This window comes from Phragmites australis, chromosome 6 (assembly GCF_958298935.1).
Source record: "Phragmites australis chromosome 6, lpPhrAust1.1, whole genome shotgun sequence".
Classification (NCBI taxonomy): domain Eukaryota; kingdom Viridiplantae; phylum Streptophyta; class Magnoliopsida; order Poales; family Poaceae; genus Phragmites; species Phragmites australis.
This window is the reverse complement of record NC_084926.1, coordinates 43,906,518-43,918,387: the sequence shown is the minus strand read 5'-3', so window position 1 is coordinate 43,918,387 and position 11,870 is coordinate 43,906,518.

Below are 11,870 nucleotides of genomic sequence, written 5' to 3'. Positions count from 1 at the left end.
GACGTATCTTAGTATACGCTTGATCAACGCGAGATGAGGCTCACGAGGATCATGCATAAAAAGACAGACATGTTGAACAGGATATGCCAGGTCGGGACGAGTGAGTGTCAGATATTGGAGAGCACCCGCAAGGTTGTGGTACTCTGAAGGGTCAGTCATCGGTGTGCTGTCATGGCCGAAGAGCTTGGCATGAGTGTCCACCGGTGTCGTGGTGGGGTGGCACTCAGCCATGCTGGCATGACGCAGTAGGTCAGAGGTGTACTGGCGCTGGGAGAGGAAGAGACCGTTAGAGGAGCGCATGACGGAGATGCCAAGGACGAGGTGAAGAACACCAAGATCTGTCATCGTGAACTCCGAGTGAAGCATGTCGATGAGGCACTGGAGCAAATCGCTCGAGGAGGTGGTGAGTATGATGTTGTTAACGTAGAGCAGCAAGTAGGCCAGGTGGTCGCTATCGCAAAGAACGAAGAGTTGACGTGTCGTATGAAGAGGCGACGAAGCCAAGGCGACGGATGTACGGTCAAACCACTGGTACCATGCTCGGGGAGCCTGCTTCAGACCATAGAGAGACTTTTGCAAAAGACACACATGGTCAGAGTGAGAAGGGTTGACAAAGTCAGAGGGCTGCTGGCAATAGAAGGTTGCATCAAGAGTGCTATGCAAGAAGGTATTCTTGACATCGAGCGGATGTATGGGCCAGGAACGAGACGTAGCAATAGAGAGAACAGTCCGGATGGTAGCCGATTTGACCACTGGGCTGGACGTCTCATCGTAGTCAACACCGTGTTGCTGTGAGTACCCACGAACGACCCAGCGAGCTTTGTAGTGCGCAAGACTGCCGTCGGAGTGGTACTTGTGCTTGAAGATCCACTTGCCGATGATGATGTTGGCGCCCAGTGGATGCAATACGAAGCGCCAAGTTTCGTTGTCGAGCAGGGCCTTATACTCCTCCACCATCGCAGCGTGCCAATTGGGATTAGCGAGGGCGTTGTGATAGTTCGCAGCGAAGGGTGATTCGCCGTGTCCGTGGGTCCTTGACAGAAAAACCGAACTCGTCAAATCCTATAGAACAGTTATTATCACGAGTAAACTGTCAAACAGAAAGAAGGTTACAGATTAGGGAGGGAACGACTAAGACATTGTTGAGAATGAATTTAGAAGAAGGTGTGTGAAGGAACGAGTGGACACGGGAGGTGACAGGGATGTGAGAGCCGTTACCAACAGTGACGACCGAAGGAGAGGGGGTTTGGGGGGGAGAGAATTGTATCGTCGTTCGGTGCCATGTGGGAGATGACGCCGCTGTCCATCACCTAGGTGTCGTTTCCCTGGATCGCAAGCTGGTTCATGGTGGTGATGAGACCCTATTGATCCCAAGACGACGCCAAGGGAGCGGATACCAAACGCAGTGCGAAGATGGTGTGCGCTTGAGGAGCCGTGCTGAGGATGCCAGGGCGATACGGCGAGCACCATTGCGCATAGCCGGGGCCCCCCACGGGTTAAAACAAACCCAGGGGCCGGTCGGCTAAGGAGGCGACACACGACCGACTAGGGTGCCGATGCCATCAGTACCGCTGTTGACCGTGTTCTTGCCACAACGATTACGGTCACCGAGCAGTTGGGCGCGACCGTCGTTGGCAAACGAGGTAACGTGGTTCTGGTTGGCCAGCGCTGACTGTTGAGTGGAGTGGCACCTGTTGGGGAACGGGCAGGCTATGCTAGACTAAAACAAAATTTTCTACCACATTCACCCAGGAAATCATGCTAGTAGAAGATCATAGATCGTTACCGCTCGACGCGTAGTGCAGCAGAAGAAGAGTTGGAGTAGAGTGATCCAACGTCGTGCGCGTCAAACTCCTCGAGCAGCTTCTCGATCAAATCCGCAACCATCCCCGCGCAGGTGGTCATGCTCCTCGACCAACTCCAAGCATGTGGTCGTGCTCCTCGACCAACTCCAAGCAGGTGGTCATGCTCCTCGACCAACTCTGAGCAGGTGGTTGTGCTCATCGACCAACTCGTTACGGTTGGTGACCAGTCCTGAACACATTGCGTTTAACTCACCGAGAAGATCAGCGCCTCTACGGTATCCACACGTACTGGGCAGAAACGCCGAGCGTCAATGCGCTAGCACCGCACGTGTTGCTAGGGTTTTGGGAGATCGTGTGGAAGGCTGCGGCTAGGGTTTCAGAGTGGCTCAACCTCTGCACACCATACCCACACCTCTCATTATATAGAGCTTGCCAATGGGCTCCCACGTTGGAAGCCCTTTAGGACTCTAACTTCTCATGGATCACAATCCAATCAAAACTCATATATGAATCCAATTCGCATGTTTTGTTCTAACCCATTAAGTGTGTGACCCGTTAGGATCATGTACAAACGGATACGACTCGGAAACCCGTTCCAAACTGAAATCAATAGTGGTCACTAGCAGGACATGTTGACTCCCGAGTATAAAAGATCATATCGGCTGAACCTTGATATACACATGCACTGATCCCTTCGCCTCACGATACTAGTCAAGCTCAAAGCGGGATATGTGCCACTCTTGTGATAGCTCGACCATTTACTCGATCAAGTAGTGGATCCATCATGATTAACTCTTTAATCATATCAGAATGGCCATGCACTTTCTCAATCCAACTACCTCGAGGGGCCCAGAGATATCTCTCCCGTTATCAAGGAGGGACAAATTCTATCTTAATCGCTCATACCCCACTACATGTTTCATGACAAACCCAAAAACTACCTTTATGACTACCCAGTTACGAAATAGCGTTTGACAAACTCAAAGTATGCCACTACACTTTCTGGGAATCAATGACGATCTCAGGTCTAAGGATCCTGCAGGTACACCATTTGAGATAACAATTGATGGCATATCATAAATAACAATCTCAGTAATAAAGGTGGGTCTATACAACATCATATTCTCTAACATAAATGTCCACATTATTGACCTGATATCTCTATACCTATGATCCATAAAACGTGATCATCAATCAATACATGTGCTGATCTTATATATCATCACAATAATATGCGTCCAAGGATCAACTAAGAATAACATCATGATATAAACAAAGAGTTTCATGAACAAGTCACATATTTGCCAATCAATGTAAACGAAAGTCATTCTTGGAATAACATATTATTCAGTAGTACATGAAAATAGATGTGTGATACAATCATCTCTATGATTGCCTCTAGGACATATCACCTTTAATCTCCCACTTGCACTAGAGTCAATCATGTAAGTATCTAATACTCATAGCTCCCATGTGCGCCTCAAGCTTGGGCCGCGGGAGTGGCTTTGTCAACAGATCAAAAATATTCAAATCCGTGTGCACCTTGCATATCTTCACGTCACCCCGATCTAAAATCTCTCGAATAAGGTGATAGCGCTGCAGTATGTGCTTGGACTTTTGATCCGATCTAAATTCTTTGGTTTGCGCAATAGCTCCACTATTGTCACAATAGAGATCCATTGGACTAGAAACACTAGTCACCACACCTAACTCAGAAACAAACTTTCCGATCCAAATAGCCTCCTTTGAGGCAAAATACAAAACCAGATTGCGATCGCGAATCGCCATTATCGGTTTGGAAGCTAGCATCGGTGTAACCATTTACAACGAGCTCTTTCTCACCTCCATAGACTAGGAATATATCCATAGTTCTTCTCAAGTACTTGAGGATATTCTTTATTGTTACCCAGTGAGCTTCACCTGGGTTTGATTGGTATCTACTCATAACACTTAGAGTGTATGAGATATCTGGGCTTATACAAAGCATAGCATACATGATGGACCCGATAGCGCAAGCATACGGGATTACACTTATCCTCTCGAGCTCATCAGTGGTCGAAGGACATTGACTCTTGCTGAGAGTAATGCCATGTGCCAATGGCAAGAAACCTTTCTTGAAATCCTGCGTATTGAACATTTTCAATACATTATCGATGTATGTACTCTGGCTTAATCCGATCAGTCTTCTCGACCTATCTCTATAGATCTTTATGCCTAATATGTATGCTGTCTCTCCTATATCTTTTATTGAAAAACTCTTTTGCAACGAATATTTGATAGCATCAAGCATCGAAATATCATTCCCGATCAATATATATATCATCTACATATAAAACCAGAAACACAAGTGTGCTCCCACTAGCCCTTTTGTAAACACAAGTCTCTTCTTCATTCTTGATGAAACCAAACCCTTTGATCACTTCATCAAAACGAAGATTCCAACTCCGAGAAGCTTGCTAAAACCCATAGATGGACTTTTGCAGTTTGCATATCTTCCTAGCATTTTTCGGATCGAAAAAACCTTCAGGTCGTGTCATGTACACATCCTCACTTAGGTTTCCATTAAGGAAAGCCGTTTTGACATCAATCTGTCATATCTCATAGTCATAATATGCAGTAATTGCTAGGATGATTCGGATAGACTTTAGCATTGCGACGGGCGAAAATGTTTCATCATAATCAACACCTTGAATTTGCCTAAAACCTTTTGCCACCAATCGTGCTTTATAGAGGTGAACATTTTCATCAACATCTATCTTTTTCTTAAAAATCCATTTGCCCTCAACTGCTTTGATACTATCAAGTGGATCAATTAAGTTCCAAACTTGATTATTGTGCATGAATTCTATCTCAGATCTCATGGCTCCAAGCCATCTCTCAGAGTCTGGTCCCACCACCGCTTCCGAGTAAGTCTTAGGTTCATCATTGTCTAACAATAATATATTATGCTGCTCCGTTGTTAGGAACATAAATCTCTCAGGTGTGCGATTGATCCTTTCCGACTATCGTGGGGCTGGTGTCTCCACAACATGTTTTGTAACATCCAATTGTGGTTCAGTAGGAGCTGAAACACTTTTTGATGGTTCCCGAATCTCTTCGAGTGGCATCGTGCTCTCACTGATATTCCTTGATAGAAACTCTTTCTCCAGAAAAACATCATTTCAGGTGACTAACACTTTGCCTCTTCCCGGTTATAAAAGTAATATCCTTCGGTTTCCCTATGATACCCCACAAAAAAGTATTTATCTGATTTGTGAGTGATCTTATCTATCGTCAAACATTTTACATAGGCCTCACAACCCCAGATCTTAAGGAAAGACAATTCGGGATGCTTCCTGATTCATATCTCATATGGTGTCTTCTCTACAGCTTTAGATGGAACCCTATTTAAAGTGAACGCAGTAGTTTCTAGAGCGTATCCCCAGAAGGATAATGGAAGATCATATTGGCTCATCATGGATCGAGCCATGTCCAACAAAGTCTGGTTCCTCCGTTCAGATATTCCATTCTGTTGAGGCGTCCCCGGTGGAGTCAACTGTGGAACAATTCCACATTGCTTTACATGATCACCAAACTCATGGCTCAAATATTCACTTTCACGATTAGATCGTAGAAATTTAATTGTCTTACCAAGTTGATTTGTGCTTCATTCTGAAACTCCTTGAACTTTTCAAAGAACTCAGACTTGTGCCTCATTAGGTAAATGTAACCATATCTACTAAAGTCATTGGTAAAAGTAATGAAGTACTGAAAACCACCCCTAGCTATAGAGCCCATTGGTCCACATACATCAGTATGTACAAGGGTCAACAACTCATTCGACCTCTCTCCTTGACGGGTGAAAAACGTCTTAGTCATCTTGCCAAGTAAACAAAATTCACATGTATCAAATGATTCAAAATCAAATGAATCAAGAAGACCATCTTTATGGTGCCTCTGTATGTGTTTCTCATTTATATAACCTAAGCAACAATGCCAACTAAAAGTGGAATTCAAATCATTAAGCCGAGTCTTCTTCGTATTAACGTTATATATAGGGATATCCTCAAGATCTAGAATATATAATCCATACAATTCGAACATGCTCTTCTCCATACTATTCATATGAAAATTCAAAATGAACGGCTCAAAGCTCGCATGGAGCAACTGGAGAATCACATCCATAGCCAACTCAGGACTAAGGGGAAAACCAAGTTTTTCCAAACTCTCAATGTAACCAATCATCTTGATCACATGAGAACTAACTGGACTTCCTTCGGTCAACCTGCACGTAAACAAGGACTTGGAGGTGTTGAACATCTCGGCCTTAGCTTGGTTCTCAAACATGCCTCAGAGTCCCACAATCATATCGTGAGCATCTACGTTCTCATATTGCTTCTGAAGCTCTGAGGACATAGTGGCAAGGATGAAACTGTTAATATCGAGTGAATCGTTAGTATGCTTCTCGTAAGCCCTCCGATCAGCGACAGATGTATTATCAGCAGGTTCATCAGGATAAAGAACCTCTAGAACATACTCATCTTTCTCTTGTTTGAAAACAATTCTCAGATTTCTATAACAATCAATAAAGTTTGTTCCAGATAGCTTTTCTTTTTCAAGAATCGAACGCAAGTTAAAACTGGAATTGACGTTAACAATAGATGCCACGATCTACAACAGAAATAAATTGCAAAGTTTAGCACTATGTTTATGTAATCTTTCATTAAACAATTTAACAAAAGATACTCTCACTATATATTTTGAAACCGTTTCCCTCTAACACATATAGTGGAACAAGATACATATTCAACTAGGTTTTAGTGAGCTTTGGCATCACAGCTAGAAACTTAGGTGACATAGGTAAGCAACATCTTGCTAATCACATCTATGCGACTCCTGTTTGTCGGGTGTCATCGAATGCCTTGGTCCCAACACTATGCCCCAAAGTTCAATACCGTTTTGATAGCTTTGTTAAGTAAACTAACACTATACGTGTGGATGTCCGATATCCATCCTAACTGGTTAAGATAAAAGATGATATTTTATTTTTGCATACCTACCAAACAATGATCAAAATTTAAGTAGGTGCAGCTATTGGAAGGACATCAATTATTCTTAATTTTTCCGATGAAGCTATTCTATCATGTAAATATATCCATCTCATAGAAAACATGAATAAAACAGCATGATAGGAACATAAATAGGCATCACAGATAATCATATTAATTGTGATATAATATGGCTCCTTCACATGGTGATCTCTATTGCTATAGTCCCTGTCCTCCGATTCATCATACTTCGAGTCTTCATGGTTATGTATTAGTCTATTACACCTAATAGCACTAGACAAATTACATGAGAATATGAAGCATCACATGTCGGCATGCAGATTGTTATACAATAACATGACAGCCTTGGGCTGAAATTAACCATGACACGCATGTCATGAAAATTACAAACATGCATCACATAGATAATAAGGTCATACTAGTCACAACATTCTCTGCAAAAACGAGTTAAGCGTGGAATCGAATTTTAATGTCACAACGTCAACATGTTATCTTTATAAGCCCTAGGCTCGGACAGCTCGTGTTTTCTGGAAACGACGACAACACGTACAACCTCGATCTATTGTTCTCCCAACTACTAAGTGGCGCGCGCTGTCAACACCGATGGTGATTCCAGCCGGTAGGGGCAAGTTGCACGTGCGGCTAGGTGGGAGATCAAGCTAATCTTTTTGATCGTAATGTTCCATCGACTCGCACCTCATCCGATCCCAATTACACCAAATCGTGCAGCGACTCCGAGGAGGTGGTCGTGCCCCTCAACTAACTCTGAGCAGGCGATCGTGCTCCTCGACCAACTTCGATCAGATGGTACAATCATCTCTATGATTACCTCTAGGGCATATCACCTTCAGCACCCACCCTGCCGCAGGAGGCGAGCAGAGAGGTGTTGGTGGCGTTCTTCACTTCGTTGGCAAGGCGTGGTTCTTTGAGGCAGAGCATGGAACACGCCTTGGCAAAAGAAGGGAATGGGTCGCATTGGAGATGTCGTCAGTGGTGTTGGAGTAGCGAGGGTTGAGGCCACACAAGTGGTCGAGGACGAGTTGCGAGTCAGAGACGGAGTGGCCGATGTTGCGCAAGGAGTCCGCTAAGGTTTTGACGCTCTAACAATAATCTGCAACAGTCAGATCATTTTGCATGATGGAGTGGAACTGGTTGCTAAGGAAGATCGCATGGGACTCCTTGTTGTCACGAAACAGCGTCTTGATCGTGACCTAGGGGGCACACGCGGTCTGATCCGATTCCATGGCGACATCGAAGACGTCATCGCCAATAGAGCCGTACAATCAGCTGAGAACAACTTAGTTGGCATGTGCCCCGTTGGTGTTGTCAGGCTGTGCTGGTGCGGATCCATCGATGTGCGACTTGAGGCTGAACTTCCCACACATGGACTTGAAGAAGGACAACCACTTGGTGTAATTCAGGGCCTTCAGAGCAAGAAGCACCAAGACATGGGACTTGACAGCGACGGTGCAGAACAGGTTGAGGATGACAGGAGGGGCAATGTCGGTGTATTTAGAACCAGGGGTCCCTAAGTCCCGAGGCCAGGCCGGCCATCCACCACATGTCACCACCCTGCAAGGTAAGTAGAAGCTAAGTCCCGGGAGAAGGTGCTCGGGGCCGCCGCCTCTGGTTCCCGAGCACCCTAGTTCCCCGATGATCCGCAGAGCCCAAATACCAAGAAGGAACGGTTCCCCGAAGGTTCGCGCAAGATCATTCAACGACCCGAAGGGTCCCGTCGTCAGGGTGTCATCCAGTCAAAGGCCCAATGCCGCATTTAATAGGCACGCGCGGTCTGACATCCTGACATCCTGACATTCTCAGCTGCCCACGCACCAGTGTCAGACCCTGCCATGCACTGGCAGGGGGCCGTGGGTCCATTAAATGCACGGGTCCCGTCCCGTTTCATCCAGGTGCCTCGGGATAACGTTGCCAGAATCGAAGCGCTCCGCCTGCCACCCTGCCCTGGCAGAAGAACAAGACAGGGTGGACGCACCGGGCACCTCTGAGGCTGCCCGGTGGGCCCCTTTTATGGAGCCCCGAGGCTTCCGCGGCGGCTGGTTGTCGAATGCGCGCCGCATTTCTCCACCGCCCCTGTCACTTCGCCAAGATGAAATGATTACGCCTTTCTCCGTGGCACCTTGGCATTCGCGTCCCCTCTTTCCCATTCAGGATATGTTGAGGTCGGCGCGCCTATAAAAGGAAAGGATGGAGAACACTAAAAAAGGAGAGAGCAACAGCCCCCGACCACAAGACGACCAAGAGACCAGACAACCAACAATCTCCGGCGAACCAGGCCAAAGATAGATCGACAGACACTCGAACCAGCTCAAGTTAAGCTAGAACATAAGAGCCTCAAGCTCTTTGTAAACATTTCTCCCCTTAGAACCAGATACCTCCTTGAAGAATCCCCTTAAGGATAAATATAGCGCTCATACAGGAGTAGGGTGTTACGCCTCCGTGCGGCCCGAACCTGTCTAAAACCCAGCGTACCCACTTTTCCTTGCATTAGGGTGATCGTCTCCCACTAGCCATCGCATTTATTTCCGTTCCCGCTTATTTCCCACACAAGCTTTTCCAGGATCACCCCCCCGGCCGAATCTCTAAAAAGGGGTCTCTCGGGATCCCTGCGACAGGAGTTCACTCTCCGACAGCTGGCGCGCCAGGTAGGGGGGAATATCCCTGGATTGTTTGTTTCACTTTTTTCTCCACAGGAAAAGATGGCCGGTGGGCACCGTCTCCAGCGTTTCGGCTCCACTTCCAGTAACGGAACGCTGCCCCACGACCGAGAAAGCCCCGTCGCTGCTGCGTGCCCGCGGCAGCCGCCATCCACGCGTGCGGTTTTTCCCGCCCAAGGGGATCAAGGCGCTGGGCCCATCAGCGCCGCCGCCGCTGCCGACGTACTTTCCGACCCCCAGCAGGTGGTCGGGACCCCGGCCGCCAGGTCCGCCTCTGGACCACGTCGGGTGCCGCCTCGGCGCAGGCTCGCTTTCAGTGAGGCCAGCCCAGGGAGCGCGTTGCTTGCAGCACATGCTCTCCTCAGACACCCGCCCATTCAGGCCACGCCAAACACTCCGGAAGGCCGGTGGATGCAAGATGTCGTCGCTTTGGTCGGCACTGCTCGTCGCCAGGTGCAGGCCGGGAGTCCTCGCGCCACTTCTCAGCACGGTGCCGCCAGAGCCGGCTCCTTAGCGAGCAACACCCGCACGGGCCGAGGGGTCTCCAGGCGGAGCGCCGTCCCCCTGGCCATGTCCGAAGCCCGGGACCTTCGTTTGCACCTTGAGGAGCGGAGGGGCCACGAAGATGCCCGAGTCACTCTCGAACGTCAGCGGGAGACCCGGCAGGGGGTTGGGGCAGAGGACCAGGCTTCCTCTCTCCCGGCCCACGACCACCGGGGATCCCCGGCTCGCCGCTTCTCGCCACCGAGAACCCCCGCTCGTGCTGCGGGGTACGGCACCGGTTGCCGTGCCTTCACCACCGAGCTCCGCCGGGTGAGGTGGCCTTCCAAGTTCCGCCCCGAGCTGCCGGAGAAGTACGACGGGTCCATCGACCCCGTCGAGTTCCTCCAGATCTACACGACGGCCGTCCAAGCGGCCGGAGGCAGCGAAAAGGTGATGGTAAACTATTTTCATGTTGCCTTGAGGGGTTCCGCCCGCTCTTGGCTTATGAACTTACCCCCAGGATCTATCCGCTCCTGGGATGACCTGTGCCACCAGTTCGTGGCCAACTTTCAGGGCACGTTCGCACGTCCCGGTTTGGAGTGCGACCTCCACGCCGTCCAACAGCAGGAAGGGGAGACGCTACGGCGATTTATACAGCGTTTCAGCCAGGTTCGCAACACTATTCCGCGAGTGGCCCCCCCATGCTGTTATTGTTGCTTTCCGGCAGGGCGTCCGTGATGAGCGGATGCTCGAGAAGCTAGGTACGCACGAGATCGAGACCCCTGCGGAACTTTTCGCACTGGCCGATAAGTGCGCCAAGGCTGCGGAGGCCAGGGCGTGGCATGCTCCTCGCCCCGCTTCCGATCAGCCAAGTTCTTCCCGCTTTGATAAGCGGGAAAAGAAAAAGAGAAGGAAGCGCGAGGCCGCTCCCGTCGAGCCAGCCCAAGTCCCCGCTCACAGGGTGCCGCAAGAGCCCGATCACCGGCAAGAGCGTCAGCCGGGTGTCGATCGGCGCCCCGTCAGGGCCCCTGCTCGGGCTCCTCCTCTGGCCTCTGTGCCCGCGAGGGCCCCGGCACCGGCTAGGGCGCCAGCTCCAGCAAGAGCCCCGGCCCCTGGCCGAGCTCCTATTCTAGCGAGGGCCCTTGCTCCCGCGGGGCCCGAGCCAGGTAAATGGTGTCCCATACACCTGACCAGATGGCACGACCTCACGGAGTGTCGTACGGTCAAAGGACTCGTGGAGCAGCGCCAGAGGGAGCGCGACGAGTCCCGCGGAGGAGGCGATACCGAGGTCGTCCCCAACAACGCCGAGCTCGGCTTCCAGGAGCCCGAGCATGCGGTCGCCTTCATCGACGGGGGCGCTTACACACCCTGCTCGCGCCGTGGCATCAAGGTCATGCGGCGCGAAGTGTGCTCGGCAACCCCGAGCGAGGAGGCCACAAGACCCCTGAGGTGGTCGGATGCTCCGATCACGTTCAGCATGGCTGATCACCCCGTCAGTACTGCAGCCGTGGGACGGCTACCTCTGGTAGTGTCTCCCACTATCTGCAATGTTAAGGTCGGCAGAGTGCTGATCGACGGTGGTGCCGGCCTCAACCTCCTTTCTAAAGAGGCTTTTGAGAAGCTGCAAGTATCTTCCCGACGCCTAAAGCCGTCACTCCCCTTCTGTGGAGTAACTCCCGGGCACTCCCTGCCCCTCGGGCAGGTTGAGTTGCCTGTCACATTCGGGAGCCGGGACAACTTCCGCACGGAGTGCGTCCTCTTCGATGTTGCGGAGCTCCCTCTCCCCTACAACGCCATCCTCGGGCGTCCGGCGCTCGCCAAGTTTATGATGGCTGTGCATTATGCATACCTTACGGTTA